Source organism: Sus scrofa, chromosome 14, assembly GCF_054392235.1.
Source record: "Sus scrofa isolate SSC_HxYL_T2T_F1_AM1 chromosome 14, Sscrofa_HxYL_maternal_Yorkshire_Landrace_v2.0, whole genome shotgun sequence".
Classification (NCBI taxonomy): Eukaryota; Metazoa; Chordata; class Mammalia; order Artiodactyla; family Suidae; genus Sus; species Sus scrofa.
The window spans coordinates 115,977,574-115,998,074 of NC_139396.1; the positions used below are offsets into that span (position 1 = coordinate 115,977,574).

Consider the following 20,501-nt stretch of genomic DNA (forward strand, 5'->3'; position numbering starts at 1 on the left):
TAACTAACAAAAACTGACAAACTACCAGGAATTGAAGCAGAGAGAAATGGGTAGATCACATGAGGCTTGCAAAGTGTAAGCAAATATGGATCCTATGGTATGGTCTAGGCCACAGTGAGGATTATCTATTATTCTATATATGCTATATATCTTATGTTTTATTTGGGAGGTTTCTCAACCCCCAGATAAATTAGGTTATTTCCCTTTTGTGTCTAGTGTAAACATCTTTGTGGATTGACTTGAATGCTTGTCTTTGAATGCTTGTTTTTATGAATGGCAGTAACATGAGCAAACGGATTTCCTTTATTGGTCGAAATGCAGCTCTGTTGCTCTATTAATCTCAAGGAAGATCACAGTGATCTGCAGATGTATCTACAGGTGTTCATTAATCTACATGTTCTTATTGAGTCTTCTTATATACAAGAAGAAGATAGTATAGTCACACTCCTTGAAATATGATTGTGACTAGGATTGGCAGTAATGGACTACACTGGGTCCATTACAAAGTCATAGAAATGTTGTACATCTGGTTACCTTTTGATAGACCAGTTAAAAGTAAAATATTAGAAAGTTAGTTCACCCAAAACCAACCAACCTACTGGCGTCCTTACTCCTATTTTATCTTGACCCAGTAACAGCCTCACTTGAGTTGATCCCTTCATTTTCCTCCATTCTAAATAATTACCTTAAATTATTCCATTTTGTATTATTTTATCAAAAGCCAAAATTTCTTTTGAAAGAGAGCTTTTTTCCTGCTTTTTCCAAAGTTAAAATTATCCATTTTTTTCCTTCTTTTCCCTCTTTCTCAGAAAAATTAATATTTGTATAGAGTTGCTGCTTTTTCTAATGAATATATTTTCCTTTGAGTAAAGAGGGAAATGCTAAAATCAGGGATCCAGGTTTCCAGGGATTCAGTGCTTCTATAATAATATCAAGTAAATAAATTGCAATGTGTGCTATTTTCAGATATAGCTGGACACTTGTTTGGAGAGCAGTAAAGTACCACAAAATGTACAATAATTTATACCTATTAACTATTCTAACCATCCATTAATAGGTAGTCTACAATTAATAGATATTTTACTATTCTTTCACTTTGGTAGAGATTCCACTATAAATAAGCCCCAGTCTAGGTACTGGTAATATGAAGAATACATTGTTGCAGCAGATTTATTTTATATTATCCACATGTTTTATACAATATAATATTAACAAGAAAATAATTATACTATATAAAGTGCTTTTGTAATTATTTCTATAAGTGTAAATTCATTTGCAACCCTATTAGTGAACCAATTAGAGGACAATTACGTGTGATATTAATTCTAATTACATGATAACAACAAAAAGCCTCATAGATGTGAGAAATAAGTTGTAGACACTGGTAATTAAAAGAGGATTAACTTAGAAGCTGGAGTCTCATATGAGTTTCAAGAGATGATTAATAATTGGACAAATGGAGGGAAAGTAGGACGTCCTCCCACATGGAACAAAGATGGAAACAATACTCTGCCCAGTTTCAAGGCCAATGTTTACTTCTGGTTACCCTATGCTATGAACTGAATTATCCACCCAAAATCATATGTTGAAGCTTTAACATTCAATGTGATGTCATTTGGAGATGAGGCCCTTGGGAGATAATTTGGTTTAGATAAGACCATGAGAATGAGGTCCATGATGAGATTAGTGGCTTTGTAAAAGAAATGGCAGAGTTTGGTCTTTTTCCTCCGGGGAGCACCCAGTGAGAAACGGCCTTCTGCAAACCAGGAAGAGACCTTCACCAGACCCTGAACTTGTGGCACTCTGATCTTAGAATTCAGCCTCCAGAATGGTAAGGGAAAAAAAAAAACAAAACCTGCCATTTTAGCCGCTCAGTCTATGATATTTTATTATGGCAGCCTAGGCTGACTAATACAACTTAGACTCATAATTATGACTTTCTCCACAGAGCAGGACCAGATCGAGGACATCATAGCATGTTTTAAAATCTGCCCCATACTTTGTACAACATTAAGCAACTTACTCATTTTATTTTTTACTTTGAGTTAAAGATTTAAAACATTAGAAAAAATCATCTTGTCTAACAAATAACCCATACCATATCTGATGTATTACTCTTTTAAACCCTGCCCCAACACACACAAGAACACACACACACATTTCTTCACTTAGAATGCCTTCTGGAATATAACATTTTGGGCTCAGAATCATTAATGGCCTTTAAGTTGCTTAAAATATAACTTCAAATCTCATTTTTTTTATTTTCAAAACTTTCCCCTAATTCAATTCAAAATATTTTATTTGTTTTTTTTTTATATTTATTTTTTGGCCACTCCTGTAGTATGTGAAAATTTCAGGGCGAGATACCAAACCCATGGCACAGAAGCGATCTGAGCCACAGCAGTACCAATGCCAGATTCTTAACTACTCAGCCACCAGGGAACTTCTCAAAATATACATATATTTTAAAATCCATCATCCAATTACTCTCCTATAGAACTATAACAAGACCATGAAACCTATGTTATGTATAACTATATATAATAGAGAAGATTAGTACTGCTGTGATGTCCATTATAGCTTCCCAGTTTCCCAGTCTTGTTCTCATTTGGACTGAAAACATACAATTAGTTATGGACATACGTTGTGAGCAAAAATGGCATATACAACTTTTAGACCAAGGCAGTTAAAAACTGGTGTGAACTGAGTTTTAATTATGAATATAAGGAGCTTGGAAGTCACTACTCCATTCTAATAAGCAAGTAAAAACTTAATAGATTGAAAAATAAATGACTCTTTTGGAATCCATAAGAGAGGAGAGAACACAGGGCAAACTTCTGTCCCACAATTGGAGACATAAGTAAAAACAGGACATCATGGTTGTAAGTTAATAAACAGAAACCTCAACTAAATAGAGTTGGGAGACTAGAAGGGAGAGATTTCATGCACTGCGAAGATAAAAGAGACCAATAGGAAGAAGACTTCTCTTCTTTCCTGGCAAGGACTAAATTAATGAAAACCCAAGGACTCTTTGTTTATGATAGCCTTTCCAACTTATTTTTTTCTCTCACTTAAGAGTTCTTTGCTGTGCAGGAGAATTGCAAATGGCTCACCATGGTTTCAAAACCTGAATTGCAATTCTCTGCTGATCACAGATGAACTCATATTTTCTAGAAAAGTATCTGGCATTCTATTTGTTTCAGGTCAACATGGCTTACAAGAGCAGAGACTCAAAATCAGAAAGCACTACATGAAATAGTACTAGTGTAGGAAAACCTGAACTTAAGTAATGAATTGCTGGCACATCAGTAACTGTGATAACTTCTTAGAGTTAAAAACTCCAGGGGATCCAGTCATGGAGAGACTCACAATATTGTGAGATTTACTTCCAGGAGCTAGATCAGATCCCCACAGTAAGTATCAGGAAAAAATCCCCTCGGGCTTTCAAAGCAGTTAACCAGAGCCTAAGCTTTGATACTTTGATACTTTGATAAGAGCCTAATTTATCTGGGGAGGGAAATACAAAACTCCAGCCTGCTCTAGCCATCCTGTCCCCACTAAGTGGGCAGAAGAAAACTAGGAAACACTTGTGAAGTTCAAATCCAGATGCACAGGCTAACTAAAACTGGTGTGCTTCCTCCATCTCTCTCTCAATGTGGTGAACATGGAGGATACATGTTTCCAGATGGTACAACTGCAAGCTGGAGGAGAGCTACCTAACCTGTGTTTAGACTCCACTTGACTAAATAAAAGTTTACGGTGTTAAGCCATTGATATTGCTGGGTTTTCCTGGTAGATCAGTTGACATTATTTGCCTTGTCTGTTAAAACTTTGGTATTCATCAAAGATATCAAATATTTGATATTGAAGATTCATCTTCAGTCTGGAGTACACACTTCTCTGCTTCTAGGAGACCTATTTATTCTTCTAAGACCAAAATCAAGATCACAACTTTTGGAACTTGTCCTAACTGTGTCATATCAGAGGGCAGGGCTGATATATTTTTCTTCTCATAATCTGCTGCATTTCCTATAGACAACATTTACTTGACATTTACTGTCAATAACCTAGATTATAGCTGGATAATTATTTACCTCTTTGAATGTGTATGTTGCCTTTCTCCCTAGTACATTATAAGCAGATGTTTTTCTCAGATAATTTTTAATAAGACATTTTTTCTAAAGTTATTTTTATTGCACTTCAGTCTCCCAATTAAAGTAAACTGAAATTGATGCAAAAAATTGTGCTAAATAGTTATGAATAGCAGTAGCCAGGGCTTCTCCTCAGTGTGATTCAGTGGAAATTTAAATGGTAATCTACAGGTAGTCTCTAGGGAAAAATGAATATTAACAGTTGCATTCAGGATGAATGAAATAAACAACATATCTTATTAGTCATGGATATCTGAGTGTGTGGGTGGGCACACTTATATTATAGGTATGACAAATTTTCCCTGCACATTGTCTACGTAGGATTGAAGCAACCATGAAATAACTCTCTAAATTAGTTCGACCCATCCTCACCTCAAAAGTTATTGTGTAATTAAGCACTGCCAAAGGCTTTGTAGAGAACAGGATTATCCAGAGTCCCAGAGCAAGTTTGTCTCTTAAGTTAGGGGTATTATAATAATTGATGAATAGTTTTTTAATTACTGGCATTAAATGAGTTACATGCCCTAGATTCAAACTTGAGAATACTAACCCCCTTTGAACATATCAGTTTCTATTTATGAAATCATTATGTTTTGCTCTCAGCCTCACATGGATTTTTATGTTTATTGAGCTAGTTATTTTTCAAATCTCTTTTGAAGATATCAGAAGTCTTATAGCTGACCCAACATGGAGGCTTCCTGTATGGTCCTGCATATAAGTAGCCAGTTGAAAAAGAAGTGGATGTTTCTTTACAAAATATAAGTGTACCTCTGGAGTTTAAGCCTCTAAAAATCAGGCAATATCTTACTCTTACCCACTACTTTTTTTTTTTTTTTGGCTATAATGAAGGAGACAGAATAGCCATCCAATTGCATGGCAGCCCTCCCAAGGTGATTGGTCTGATGTTGATCAATAACGAGCCTCACCCAGAGAATATTTGAAAATAGAAATGCTTTTCCAAACTGAATTGTAGAAATTAAGTTAATTGGAGGTTCATCTTCTTTTATTCCCTTATTCTGAAAGGTCAAATACATTTGAAAAGTACTAGGGGGCTAAATTGTGAAAAGAGCCCCTGGGCTAATGCTTACATAATGTGGCTAATCATCACCATTGCCAATGGGGATTTTGTAAATTGGCTTTTCAGAAAGAAAGCACTGTCTGGAGTGAGTTACCAAGAACTTCATGGCAAATACAATTCTTTCTAGTACATACTCTAGTGTACACATAAACCCAAAAATAATTTTTAAATAAATAAATACATTTCCTTTTTAGAATTCCCAGACATATTAGAATTATCATTGATTCATCCAAAAACAAAATCGCCAGGTTATTTTTATATTGTTATCCACCATTATGAAATAATTCTGACATTGCGAGTCAATTGTAAGGGATTATAAACAAAAATGCTGGATCCTAGTCATGAACCCAGATGATAGCTTGGTTCCAAATGTATTTCCATTTAAACTAATTAATCTTAAATAAGATTGAATAATGTTTTAAAATCGGCTAGTGATTAACTTCAGATTACGTGCTTAAGCAGCTATAATTCTTTATTCAGTTTAAGGTGGCCTCAGGTTTCCTGATTTTTACGGCTTCTATGGAGTGATTCCAGGTGGTGTTTTATGTTTCAGTATGTACCTAAATTCAAAACTCTGTGTTACCTTACTCTCTCAAGGCATTATGTTTTTTCCCTTGAAAGGGAGTCTTTTTTCCCTTTTCAGCCAGCCCACAGTATATGGAGTTTCCTGGGCCAGGGATCAGATCAGAGCTGCAGTTGTGACCTAAGCTGCAGCTCTGGCAACACCTGATCCTTAACACACTGTGCCTAGCTGGGAGTCAAACCTGCATCCCAGGACTCCAGAGATGTCACCAGTCCCATTGTGCCATAGTGGGAACTCCCTCAAGGAGAAATCTTTTGAATTGAATAGTTGCCCTTAATTTTTAGAGGGCAGCAGAACTGTCTCAGAGGTATAGAAACAGATCTTGGCTTTTAGGCTTCTGGTTGGGCAAATTAAAAATGTTCCTGTTAAATCAGTGTGATTCTGTTGCTATAGCTATCACATGATGCAAAGTCCCAATATAAAAACATCCCATATAACTACCTCTCATCTTACGTTTAGTTTCCCAACAGCATTCCTCCTTCTTCTGGGACAACATCTACATTTTTCTTTGGCAAATTTATCACAAAGTTTATCATCCACTTGGTACACTTTTGTAAGTTTAATGGGGCACTTATAATTAAACCAAGAAAACAACCGTAAATTGAGATTGTTATAACCAGGACATAAGTTACCTTAACATTTGGAGATAAATCTTTTTTCCATTGACCTTTATTTCCTAGTCTCTAATTCCCAGTATTACCCTGGTTTTGTTTCTGTCTTATCCTGGTTCTTCTGCTTTTCCTTTGATAAATTTAACTTGAGTTACAGCTCCTTTCTATTACCTTCATGAAAGTGAACTAGTGAGGATGTTCAACATTTTTACAGAAATTTCTGACCATTCACTTATTCATTCAGTTAAATATTAAAAGTTTTGTCATTTAATTTTATCAGTGACTAGGGATTCAATTCTGAACAAGTTCAATCCTTACCTTAAAGTATTCTTGAAGTATGTGAAAAATACACACACAATTCCTTAAGTCAGAAGTAAAAATACTGTACCATGGAATCTAAGAGGAAAGCAAATGATCTCAATTGCAGAAGCCAATGACAGATTTCTAGAAAAGATGACCTCTGTTATAATTAAAGATGAGAAAGAACTGGCCAGAAAGGGGGCATTTTAATAAAGAAAATAAATATTGTGTATTCAAGTTTTAAAGTTACTAAATCTGGAGTTAGCAAACCTGTTTTTACAATTTGCTCCAGTGATCATGTCAGTTTCAGTTAAAAAAATATTTCTAATATTGTACTTTCTAATATTGATTCCTTCCTGATATTAGATGGTGCTATGAATCACAGTCCAATAGTTAATGTTAAGGTAAAGAATTGACCAAATGCGTATCAAAACCTTTATGCACAATACCGGCTAAAATGAGTTAGATACTTTTCTTCTAAGTTGAAGGCTATCCTATTCCAAAAAACAGTCAAAGTACTAAAAACAAAGAAAAAAAAAAAAAAAACCCTCTAATTCTGTCTTCATGATGATGAGTATGACTGAGTCCATTTATCTGCAGTGGTTAAGTGTGGTGGCTCCATAGACAGGATAGCTGGGTTTGAAACCTAATTCTACCTCTTTCTAACTCTATGACTTTGGTCAAGTTAATTAAAGCCTACATGCCTCAGTTTCCTCATCTGTAAAATATGGCATGAAAATAGCTTCTTAGTGCAGTGAGGATTAAATAAGCTAAAATTTTAATGTCTTTAGAAGCTGTAATTGTTATATATTAAGTAAAAATAAATAATTAACAGTTATTATGAGGAGTGATATTATATAATAATTGTTGTGTTGTACTGGCTGAACTTCAGTCTTTATCATTCATTTATTGATGATGATGATGATGACAGTACCATTTACTAAGTGACTTCTATTATCAAATACTGTTGGAATATATCTGACTTTGAATTTTCCCATAATCATAAGTAAATAAAAGGACTTTGGTGCAAGAATTTTATTTGGGAGATGATCAAGGAAGCACAAGCGACTGATAAGAGAAGGTGATACAAAGAAAGCAAAAGGGCCTATTGCATGTGTTAATGAGTCGTTACCATTCTAAGTTCAGTTCTTCTTGGGACCCTCTGAGAAACTTAGTTGGAACCTCTCAAAGTTGTCCCAGATATGGAAACAGACTTTCTTTTGCAAAGGCATACCTTTGTCCTAGAGTGTACATAGCCAACACAGTCCTTTGTCTTTAGCAGATATTTGTCTAAAACTCTTTTAAAGAACTGGCCACTTTTAATTGGCCTCAACCATTCTTCTCCCCCTTTTTTGGTCTTATTTTCTCAAATAGATTGTGAGCCCCTGGAGTGGAAAAATGAGTTGTTGCCCCCCACCCAGGGCCACCACAGAACTTAGCAAGTGCCTAGTATGCTGTATTTAAGTCAGTATTTAAGCAAGCAAGAAAGAAGGGAAGAGCATGGAAAGCAAAAGAGAAAGAGTATTTAAAAATAAGGTTTTAGATTTATTGAATGCTTTTCATATGTCTAGTAATTTATTTTCTAATTTCATCACGCTAACCATTCTGTTGTGTACATTTTATTACTCCATTTTATAGGTGGGATAATTGAGGCATGAATAGGATAAATAATATGCTTGAGTTTTCACAGGTAGAAATTAGTAGACCCTAGACCTAAAATTGTGTCCATTTCCTCTTAAAAATCCAAATGTTCATGTAAAAAGGAGATTAAAAAAAGATTGGTAAATTATGGTAAAGGAAAAAGAAGGAAGGAAGGATAGATGGATGGAAGGAATGGAGGGAAGAAAGGAGGAAGGGAAGGAGGGAGGAAAAGAGAGAAAGAAGGAAAGACAGAGGGATTAAAAGATCACTTCTAAGGCTGCCTAGAAGTCAAGGCAATGTTTGCTGTTATGTGAAAAGCTGTCACAGACTTTTTGCATATTTATTTATTTAATTTACTTTTATTTTAATTTAAAGGGCTTTCTGACTCATTTCTGAGGTATAATATGATTTCTATATTTGATACACTTAAAATTAGAATTACATTTTATTTAATTAGGCTAGGACCATGGCACTGGAGAGAAAGAAAAAACATAACAAAACAAAACAAAATAGAACTCTAAATAACTGTGGGATTAAAATAGAAATATTTTCAGATTTTTGTCTCTCTGATAGTTTAGATTCAGGATTGTTTTATTAAATTTCTCAACTAGAACAAAGATTTAGATTTAGAACAAAGAGTTCCAAGTGCTCAATTCATTTCCAAAGTCTAAAAGTGCCTACTTTACATTTTTTCTATCATATTGTGATTAATTTTTATAATTTTCAACACAAATTTTAGAGTTTTCAAGAAAGGATCTTCAACATGACCAGCAGTTGGGATTTGCTTTGCTCCAAACATCATTGTAGCTTGAGGATATTTACTTTATCAGAGAGATAAAGCAAAACCAGTATTTTTCATAGTGGATAACAGTTTCAAATGTCATCAGGACCTTTAATACATCTACAAAAACTGTTTCTACTATCTAAGAGTATTTGGAGGGTTTGAGTCCTTTACTTTTTAGATACAGTTTCAGTTTGAGAGTAAAGTACTTTTAAAGTCTGGATACATCTGCAAATAATTCTTTGGATATTAGATTCCCTTCATAATAAGACCAGACATTAGGAAAAGTTTTCCACTCATTCCCATAGTCATCACTGCAGTAAAACCACTGTATGAATTCTTAAGAGTAAGGAAACATAAAAAGAAGAGCCAGAAGAATAGAGAAGTGCATAGGTAAAGCTGTAAAAAATGGCTTTTTGGGAGATAGTTTCACTCAGAAGACAATTAAAAGTCTCCCTAAATGTTCACAAATACAGTTGCTTCTCTTTTTACATCACTGTAAATCTTTACTTTGAAAAATTCAACAGAGAGAATATCCAACAGATTTCTTAATAATTATGCAAGCTATTAATACTTATTCATTTCATAAACATTTACTGGGTGCCTACTAGAGGAAAGAGAGTGAAGGTAAAATATTGTCGTATAAGCCAAGGATGATATAATCTTATATAGAAGAAGGGTTTATAGACTCTTGAAAGTGATGAAATGTTCTTAAAAGCATATACCGAATGACCAATGGAGCATATTTAAGAATTTCTTGTTATATGTTTATTTGTCTCACCCCACTTTCATAATTTTTTTTCGTATGAAAGATGTTCAACAAATACTTGCCTGTCAATTCCAAAGGATCTGCCTCTCTAGAACAATGCTGACTGAGGAAGTCATCTATCAGCAATAAAGTTTCCATAAGTAAATCTGTTCTGCTAATAGACTTTATGTACTTGACTCCCCCCAGACATAGTAGCTATGAAACCCTTAAATAATAGTTAACAGTTATTAGCTTTAAAAGTTTATTAAAAATTTCACTGAGGTAAGCCAAGGTCATGAACAGTGAAGGAAGCAATAAGGACTAAAAGCAGAAATTATAATACAAGAACTATGAACAAGATTTTTTCTGCTATTAGCTTTATGGGGACTCAAGTGAAAAAGTAAGTCAAAAACTGAGTGCTTGGTGGTAATGGAGAGAAGGGTTATCTTTCGCTCTTTAACATGTGTTAAGAAAATGCAGTGCACTAAGGTAAAAACTATACAAGAAATTACTTCCTGGAGTTCCTGTCATGGCTCAGCAGTAACAAACCCAACTAGTACCCATGAGGATGCAGGTTAGATCCCTGGCCTTGCCCAGTGGGTTAAGGATCTGGTGTTGCCATGAGCTGTGGTATAGGTTTCAGATGTGGCTCAGATCAGGTGTTGCTGTGGCTGTGGTATAGGCCTGCAGTTACAGCTCCAACTGGACCCCTAGCTTGGGAACTTCCATATGCTGTGGGTGCAGCCCTAAAAAGACAAACAAACAAACAACAAAAAAAGAAATTACTTCTTAAGGATTCCTTTAAAGGGGTATACTTTTGATAATTAACAGAAGAAAAATATTCTAAATATCTTAGACATTGCTTCAGGAAAAAAATCCAAAGCTAATATACAAAATTAATATGAGTTAAATCCATGTACCATGTTTCCCTGCGATCTAATTTCTTAATCATTTTCTTGTCAGGAACATTATGAAAGTTCTAGTATTTTTTTAGAAAAAAAAATCTTTTTGTTTATTTACTTAATCAGAAAGTCAAATATCAGGAAAGCTATGAAGTACTAAATATGATGTATTTGCATTATATGAGTTACACCTAAGAAAGTATCTTTTAAAGAAACTTTCAGGTGATTTATAATGGGATAAACTTTACATTTGAAAGAAAGAAGAGACATTAATATCAGAAAATAAATACTTCAGAAACAAAATAATAATACTAAATTTTGTATTCCATGAATTTATTTAACTGAAGATAAGCTTTTCAGAGAGACTACTCTGTGGATTTGAGAGAGGTACAATTTTAATTGAAATAAATGTCATTAACTAAACTGATAACTGCAAGGTTAATAACTGTAATGGATCTCATGCATGAATCAGGTAATAGGAAGATAGACTTAGTATAAGCTGAGGAACCATCTGTGCACTGGCTCCAGCCCTGCTCAGCACCTGAAAAACACTGACTTTTGTGGACATGCACAGGTGAGGAAGCTTTTGTAGAAGTCCAGGTTTCCAGCGAAGAAGTTTCTAGACTCCACTGTAGCAAAAACACCAAAACTATGAGTTTGGATGTAGTGGAGTGAGTAAGCTTTGCCAACATCACCTCTCCCCATTAGATGGTACAGCTAAGAACTAGAGGAGGCCAACAATCTCTCTGGCTGGGGAAAGGAGAGCAGTGAGTGAGTGCCTGGCTTCCAAAGCAGTGAAAGAAGCTGCGAATGAAACTCATTTCTCACCCATAGCACCTAGACCATTAATCAAGAGCTATAAAATTGGGAGTGAGAGAGGGAGTAAGGAAAGAAGCAGACAAGAATATCTAAGGGTACTAAGGGGATACAGTTTATGCTGACTAGTATTCTAGAATCCAGCCATCTACCCATGAGCTACAGGGAAAATCTCATGCCCAGGTCCCCGCAAATGGCCTTTGAATACCGACAATGACCTGAATGCTGTAGTACTACTTTAGGGAAAACAAGAGGTTACCAGCCGCCTGCCTGTTGCATTTTATGACTATTGAGAAGACATACAAGAATTCTGCTACAAGAGGCAGCAAGAAGTATGGAGCAGATATATCCATACAAAGTTAGAGAGTCTCAGAATATGTAGCAAGACCAATGAAAAGTATCTCTCATCTGAAGTCAGCATATAAAGGTTGGAGAGGTGACTGCTACTCCAAGTTCAAAACAATAATGCAAAACTCCAAGATAAAAGGAATCAAGAAAAGATGTAATCAAAAAAGACCACAGCAATTATTCTGTAACCAAACCAAAAGACATGGAGACCTACAGTTTGCCTGACAAAGAATTCAAAATAGCTATTTTGAGGAAACTCAATGAACTACAAAAAAAATACAGAGACAATTCAATGAAATCAGGAAACCGATACACAAATAGAATGAAAAATTCAACAAAGAAATAGAAATAATAAAAAAATGTAAATTCTAAAGCTGAAAATTCAGTGAATGAAGTGAAAAAAATGCAATAGAGAGCATCAATATCAGAAGAGACCAAAGAGAAGAAATAATCAGCGAATTAAAGGATAGGAACTGAAATAATCCAGTAAGAGGAAAACAAAGAAAAAAGAATGAAAATTATCAAAGAAAACCTATGTGATCTATGGAACAGAATCAAAAGAACCAAAGTCAGGATCACTGGAGTTCCAGAAGGATAAGAGAGAGAAGGGGGCAACAAGCTTATTTAAAGAAATAATGACTGAGGGCTTCTCAAACTTATAGAGGACTGGACTTCCACTTCATGAAGCTAATAAATTACCCCATTATTTCAAGTGTCAAAATTATCAAAGATAAATCTTTCAGTTATCAAATATCAAAGACAAAGAATTCTAACAGTAGCGAGAGAAAAAAAAAAGATTGTAACCTACAAAAGGACCCTCATTAATTTATCAGCAAATTTCTCAGCAGAAACTTACAAGCCAGTAGAGAGTGGGACTATATATTACAACTGCTGAAAGAAAGAAAACAATCGTCATTAAAGGATACTCTGAATGGCAAAATTATCCTTCAGATATGAAGGAAACATAAAGCCTTTCTTTGGAAAACAAAAGCGGACAGGTTTATCTCCACTAGATCTGCCTTATAAGAACTGATGAAAGGAATTTTTCAAGAGGAAATGAAAAGATGCTAATTAGTCAAGTGCAAATATACAAAAATACTACATGCTGGGAAAGGTAAATATATAGGCAAATCAGAAAACTAATTCTGTAGTATGATGGTAATTTACCACTGAACTATATAGCATAAACTTTAAAGGAAAAGAACTTTAAAAATAAATTTAGCTATTATAATTCATTAATATACAATATAAATATAAAACACAATACAGAAAGCTAAGTTGTGAAGGAGTAAAAGGGTTAGGTTTTTGTTTGCAATCAAAGTTAAATTACTATAAACATAAAAGAGACCTTTAAATTCAATAATACATTTTATGTGAGCCTCATTGATAAACACAGAACAAAAATCTACATTAGATTTACAAAAGATAAAGAGAAGGAATTCAGAGCATACCACCACAGAAAATCATAAGTTCACAAAGACAAGAAGAAAGAGAGGGGCAAAAAAAGAGCCATGTAACTAAAAAGCCAGAAATCAATTGTTACAATGGAATTAGTAAGACCTTACATAATAATAATCACTCTAAACATAAATATGTTGCATTCTGCAATCAAAAAGTGTAAAATTTGTACCCTCTGAACAACATCACTAAATTTCCCTAGCCCCCACCCCCACCCCAGTGACCACCATTTCACTCTCTGCATCTACAAAGCTTTTACTTTGTTAAAAGAGGAACACAGTCTTGGGAGCTAAAACATGATATTGTGATTATAGTTAATATTGAATTTTAAGTGCCTAATGAATAGATCTTAAATGTTCTCACAAGAAAAAAAGAAATGATAATTATGTGACATGATGCAGGTGATAGATAATGCTATAGTGGTAATCATACTACAATGTATAAATGTATCAATGAAATACCTTGGACATCTTAAACTTATACAATATATCAGTTATATCCCACCAAATTTTAAAATAAAAGAACAAAATTGGAAAAAATTTTGATATAAAATTTTTACAAAAAATAAAGCCCAAAAATATGTACTGAGGAATGTGGAAAGGAAGTAGAAATGTAAATGATAGGGGAGTAGATGTTGGGTAAAAATGATTGAATCTGTGCCGGATAAAACAGAAATATTTTCCTCTATTCCTAAAGAAGATTGCAAGTAAATCCAGATGGTAGAGACCAAAAATAGCTTAGAAAGTCAACAGGTTACTGAATAAAGTAAATAATGATATTATCAAAGAACAGCAGATAGAATAACTCCACAAGCAAATGAAATTTTCTCAAAATTAAAGTTTCACAAGGTGATTAACATGAAATCAAAACTAACTTCTTTAAACAGGGGTTGTGGTCTTTGTCATTTCTGAAAAAAATCTTTTTAAAACTTTAAATAACCACTTAATTTGAGATTTTATTTGAATTTTAGCATGACTTTTGTTAGAAATGTTTAATATAGTATCACATAGATGGTAGTGAGAACAGCATTGAACTATAAAAGTGGAAGAAAGCATTGGAAATGTGGATACTCCTAGCTTTAAATGTGACGCTGTGGTATTTCTGGTGTGTGTGGACAAGTACTACTGTTACCCACACTCCTTGTAAAGTAGTGACTTTCACTTACCCCTCTTCCCCCACTAGGCTCACCTGCATCTATATTTGATGGCTAATGCAATGGCTGAGGGAGTCATAACAAATTATTAACAGCTTTTTGAATTTCTTTTAATTTCAAGTGAGTCTTTCGTCCTAAATATGATGGAAATATGTCTCTATTTGTTTTAAAAACAACTTTGGGAAAAGCATACATTTGAAAAACATAGGATTGTAGTACTCCTAATAGGTCACCTGGCAAATGATATGAACTCTCTTAAGAACATCTCCAAGGTGAAATGACGCAAGAGGAATCAACTAACTAAAATCCAAGAAAAATTGAAAAGTTTTTAACATGTCACTTACAAACATTATGTTCAGTAGTGAGGTACATACACAAATGAATTTATATATATATATATATATTCAGTATATAGCTATAGCTATAACAAAATTCTTGGTTGACTCACTAGCAGTGTTTCCCTACCATGTTGTGGTAAATCAGTGAGCACAGTTTAGTTGTTTTTAAAAAGTGCTGTAATGAACTAAATGGATAAGATGGAGATATGTGCTAAAAATTTTTAAAACACTCAATGGAGAATATAGGGAGGGTACATTATGAATTTGCCTGATAAATTGGATCAATATATTTTGTTTTATATATCAAGCATATTTTGATATATAACAGCAAAAATATAAGCCTAATGATATTGTAATCAATATACTTGATATCATATATCAAGCATTTTAATACATAATTTCTTGGAGAATATAAGTCTTATTCCTTCCTAAAAGGGTTGAAATTGATTAAAAAAAACAAAGAATTAAAAGAAATACACATTAATCATATGGGACAAAAAGAAAACAAAAAATATAAATTATGCTCTGAATTTCTCAAATTACTTACTAGGACCAATCTATAAAGTGAGTTTCTCTTCTTCCTCCTCCTCTTATCTTTATCAGTTTAAAATCTAAAGAAAAAAGATATTAGTACTTATTTATTGAGAAAGTACTGTGTGAATACATCAATCCTTAACTATTTAAAATCTCTACTGTTTAACATTGTATGATGGAACAGAACTCCATCATAGTGTACCTTACTTTTCTTGAGTTGGGGCACAAGTTAAATAATAGGTAATATTTAATAAATATTTACTAAGTGCTAAATGCTGTTATAAGAAACTCATAATTCTCTCAAACTAGCTTTGTAATAAATACGATTACTATCTTAACTTTATAGAACCTGGGGACCTGAGAATTCTAGGTTATACCTTTATTTGGAACATATCTAAAATGTACAGAGTCAAAAATCTTAACCCCTATGTTACACTGTGAGTATACCACATATTGACATATTTCTGTCAAACATGATAACTATGTATATTAAACTAAAAATATAATATACTACTTCTCCTAAGTCAACTAATAATTACTTATTGAATAAAATTATTATTCTCAAAGGAAAATATTGTTATGTGATGGAATTACATATATTATTACTTTTATTTTATTTGGATATTTTGAAAATTATCTTAAAATGGAAATAATTTTATTTATATTTCAACTAATGCAAATAAAAAATTCTATATTAATACTTGTTTATTGTTTTCATATCTTATTAGCTCAGGATTATAGGGTAATCCAAATGAACTTTATCCAAATTTATATAATTTTAACAACAGACCTCAGGCAATTTTCTCAGTTATCTATACAAACATAACTGAATAAGGTGATGGTAAGTTTTTGTGATTTTTAAGTCCAACTTGTTATTCACTTTAGTGTTTGTTCTTATTCTGATCCAGTATGCCATAGTGATGGAAGCATGTGTGTTAGTAACAAACTCATAACTGTGTTATTGCTCAGTTTTCATATCTCTGAAATGTTGATGAAAGTATGTGCTCATGGGGTGTTTTGGAAGAATTAATGAAGTAATGTGTGTAAAGCATTATTGCTAGCATATGGTGGTTTTTAATAAGCCATTTTAATAATGAGTTTATAACCATATTTGATAACTCATCTCTCTCCCTTTGACTAATTTGTAGCCTTGGAATTCTCCAACACTGGCCTTTTTCATTATTTGTCATTGTACGTTGCACAAACTTTGAGCACTTACTGTACTCTACACATGTGTGCAAAGTGATATACAAAAATTTTGGCTGACCTCATTATCTTTACTGCATTTGATTTAATAATTAAAGTATTATTTAGGTTAGACAAAAATTTCATGAACATCCTTGAGTAAAGTGTTGTAAAGAGAAAGAATAGGATGTACCTCTTTCTCAGTACATTTTATTTATTTATTTATTTATTTATTTATTCTTTGCTTTTTAAGGCTGCAGTTGTGGCATATAGAAGTTCCCAGGCTAGGGGTGAATAGGAGCTGCAGCTTCCAGCCTACACCACAGATACAGCAAGGCCAGATCCTAGCCACATCTGTAACCTACACCATGGCTCAAAGGAATGCCAAATCCTTAACCTACTGAGCAAGGCCAGATCCTAGCCACATCTGTAACCTACACCATGGCTCAAAGGAATGCCAAATCCTTAACCTACTGAGCAAGGCCAGGGATCGAATCTGCATCCTCATGGATACTAGTTGGGTTCATTACCACTGAGGCACAACAGGAACTTCTCTTTCTCAGTACATTTTATCAATGAGGATAGTAATAAGCCAAGTTACACATCCTTGAATAACAACGTAAATTTACTAATCACTCTTCCAGTTCTAGTGCTACAAATATGTAAATTATAGATGAGTCCTAAGTAATTTTTCCTGCAAAATGTTTCACTGTGGTCTGGCTTGTCCAGTTTTACAGGCTTCTCAGTTATTCTCCCTAGGCTTTGTTTATTCGTTTGTTTCTTGAATTAATATAAAACAAAACTTAACAAAAGATAGGATACAAACTGTTTAAAAACTCATGAGATACTGTTTTGATGGATTCAGTGGAGGCAAATCCCAGTAACTATTGGATTGGGGAGATTCTGACAACCATATTTGGCACAGAACCGAGCAGCATAATTTATGCTGCACTTTATTTCAGATAAACAAACACACACATGCAAACATATACACAAAAACGGTTTTGACAAGATTTCCAGTTGAAGAAAAGGTTTCTATAAATGAAGGAAAAAGACTTTCTTTAGGCATGATATGTTTGACTTTTTCAAATTTCCTGTTAAGCTGGATGTAAATATAAATTTGAACTGTAAAACTGAGATAAATGACTGAATATTTCAGCATTCCTAAACATAAGCATATTCACAAATACAGTGAAACTTGGAAACTATGAGAGAAAAGTTTCTTTGCATTATGTTTCTTGACAACTACATCCTTTTCCACTTTTTTGGTAAAAGATGATGTTGTGCATGCCTGATTGTGAGACATTCAACTTGCCCTTTCATCAAAGATTATTCATTCAACTATTATTGTTATTATTCATAACAACTATTGCAAATGGGAACTAGCACATTGCTCTATATAATTTTCCTATTCGTGGAGGAGGGATGAACAGATAAGAAAACAGATGACCAAGGACAGGGAAAAGCAACCAAAATATAAATTATCATTCCAGATAAATAAGTTATGGGAAACATGTGAATAGTAGAGAAATTAGCTCAAAGCAAATGCTAAATATTAGTAATTATTACAATAATCCAGGTGTCATCCAGGACTCTCCTTACTTCTTGAGATGTCAGTAAAAATGCTTGAATTGCCCCAAATTCTATATATCTTGGATGTCCAAAACTGCTGAAAGAATTTCAAGTTTCACATGTAAGTATATTCTGAATTGCATTTTTATTTGAAGTCAAAGGCTATTTTATTTTTATTCTATATTCTCCATCCCCTCATATTTCATAGCAGATAGGTAGTAGTCAATTAAGTTGCATTAATGGTGACATTTCAGGTTAAAAGCATAACATCTTGGGCATTTAAAACAACATTTTTAAAATTCAGTTGAGTTAAATCTTAAAAAGAGACTTTGTTATATGAAGCAATAAATTTAGTAAGTAAATTTAATTGTAGATTATCAAGGTCTTAACATTGTTATCAGCTAGGGAGGATTAACATAAAGATAGCAGACACAGATTTTAGTATGATTTCCTATCAAATGGAAATTAAGCAGAAAAATATCATGAAGTGTCTAAAATTTTTGACTACCAGGAGAAAAGGCATGAGTTAAGTAATTAAAATGCAGTAAAGCATTCGATTTCTTTTAGTGTAAAATACGAGAGAACTGAGAAAGAAATAGAAAACACAGAAGAAGAATTAAAATGAAAGAAGTCACTTGGAAAAATCAGAAACTTCCACAGCATGCAAGGGAGTGAAAATTGCTTCTTAATTTTAATGCAGAAGAGACAAATAGTCACTCTCTCTTACAGTGGTCTATCTACTACTCTGAATTATCTTCTGACATCAGTAGGTAGTATATCTTTATTTTCATGTTGGACATTGTGAACAGGAAACAGAGAGGTAGATGACATTATGATTAATATGTCAGAGACAGCTTAGTCTCTTCAGTCCCTTCCCATCTGGCCTTGTTTATCTTAGAAAAGAATCACTTTAGTTAGGAAGAGAAAAGTGACATAATACTAAATTTATTTACTTCATATATAAGAAAGCTAAAAATGCATAGCTGTTTGACTTCAGCTCGTCTGATCTTTGACAGGAAGCACAGGGAAAGATGCCTGCTGGGGCTGCCTGCCTGCCTCAATACAGTGATGTATTTTGAGAGTTTTCTTTTGCATTTCTCAACTTTAATCCTGACACTTCGGATGGGAATGTTTTGAACCTATGATCTGCATGGTGATGGCAACATTCACTTCAAAGAAACTCAATAAAATGTCACACTGGCATATTTCTGACTCTGCTAGTAGCCAAAGCAACCTATTTCCTCCCTTAAATGTATTTTAGTTTTTCCAATGGTGAAATGTATGAGTTCGCTTCTTACCAATTGAGAATGATGTTGTGAGTATGGAACATTTCACTAAAGGTCAGAAGGAGGATATAAGTCTGAAATTTCTCTAGTTGAATTTCAGAACTTTAGACAGAGACATTATTTTAATTGGATCAAATAGGTTACAGTACTGCTAAATCAATTTCACATTCTTCAGGGACATGCTGATGTAGGGATGTATGTAATGTAACAGTGAAAGAACATTGTGCAAGGGAGAACTTTAAAATCATTCCAAAATAAATATAAAAGGTTTATTTATGTTTGCTCATCTACAGTTGATACACTTGTTTTTGTTGTTGTTGTTGTTGTTCTTCACAAAATTCAGTATTTGCTAAACTGAAAGCATTGAACAAAGAAAATCATCATTTCAGAGGAAGTTTTAAAGTGATGTGCCTAGGATCTAGTCCAATAATGTTTTTATGTTTCCTTTTACTCTGCTTTGAGGAAATCTTTCAATTTGGGTTTTACTGATGTGGTAAGAAAAATAATAGCTCCAACATGCTCTGATTTCTAAAATCTATAAATGTTATGGCAAAAAAGGCTTTGCAGGTATGATTACATTAAAGATTTAGTGATGGGGAGATTATTCTGCATTTCCTGGTGGCCCAATATAATCACAAAAGTCCTTATAAGAAAAAGAGAGTGAAAGATGTGTTAGAGATGTAACAACAGAAGTAGAGATTGGTTGGGGTGATAGGATTGCTGGAGGAGGGCCAGGAACCATGGACTGGGGGTAACTTTCAGAAGTTGAAAAGGTAAGGAATGGTTTCTACCCTAGAGACTCCAGAAAAAAAACAGCTGAACCACATGTTGATTTTACCCCCCCCATAAAATTATTTCACACTTATGATATTCAGAACGATAGAAAAATTAATTTGTTCTCCTTTAAGCTACTGCAGTTATAATTTTTATAGCATCAATAAGGACCTAATAGAATTGGTAATTCAGGAGTTCCCATCATGGCGCAGGGAAAAAGAATCTGACTAGGAACCATAAGG

General features: G+C 33.7%; 2 long non-coding RNA genes across 5 annotated transcripts in view; one reads left to right on the forward strand and one right to left on the reverse strand.

The window, feature by feature from the left end:
- The window catches only part of LOC146396954 (uncharacterized), a 545,736-nt gene that overhangs the window by 248,812 nt on the left and 276,423 nt on the right, over window positions 1–20,501 (reverse strand). For 3 of the 4 annotated variants that reach the window (XR_014827593.1, XR_014827587.1, XR_014827591.1), the window contains one exon: window positions 15,456–15,519. The exons of the other annotated variant lie outside the window; for it this stretch is intronic. This is a non-coding gene — a long non-coding RNA (uncharacterized LOC146396954). The remainder of the gene's footprint in view (window positions 1–15,455; window positions 15,520–20,501) is intronic. 4 annotated transcript variants of the gene reach the window in all.
- The window catches only part of LOC146396955 (uncharacterized), a 263,099-nt gene that overhangs the window by 163,466 nt on the left and 79,132 nt on the right, over window positions 1–20,501 (forward strand). The gene's annotated exons all lie outside the window — the stretch shown is intronic.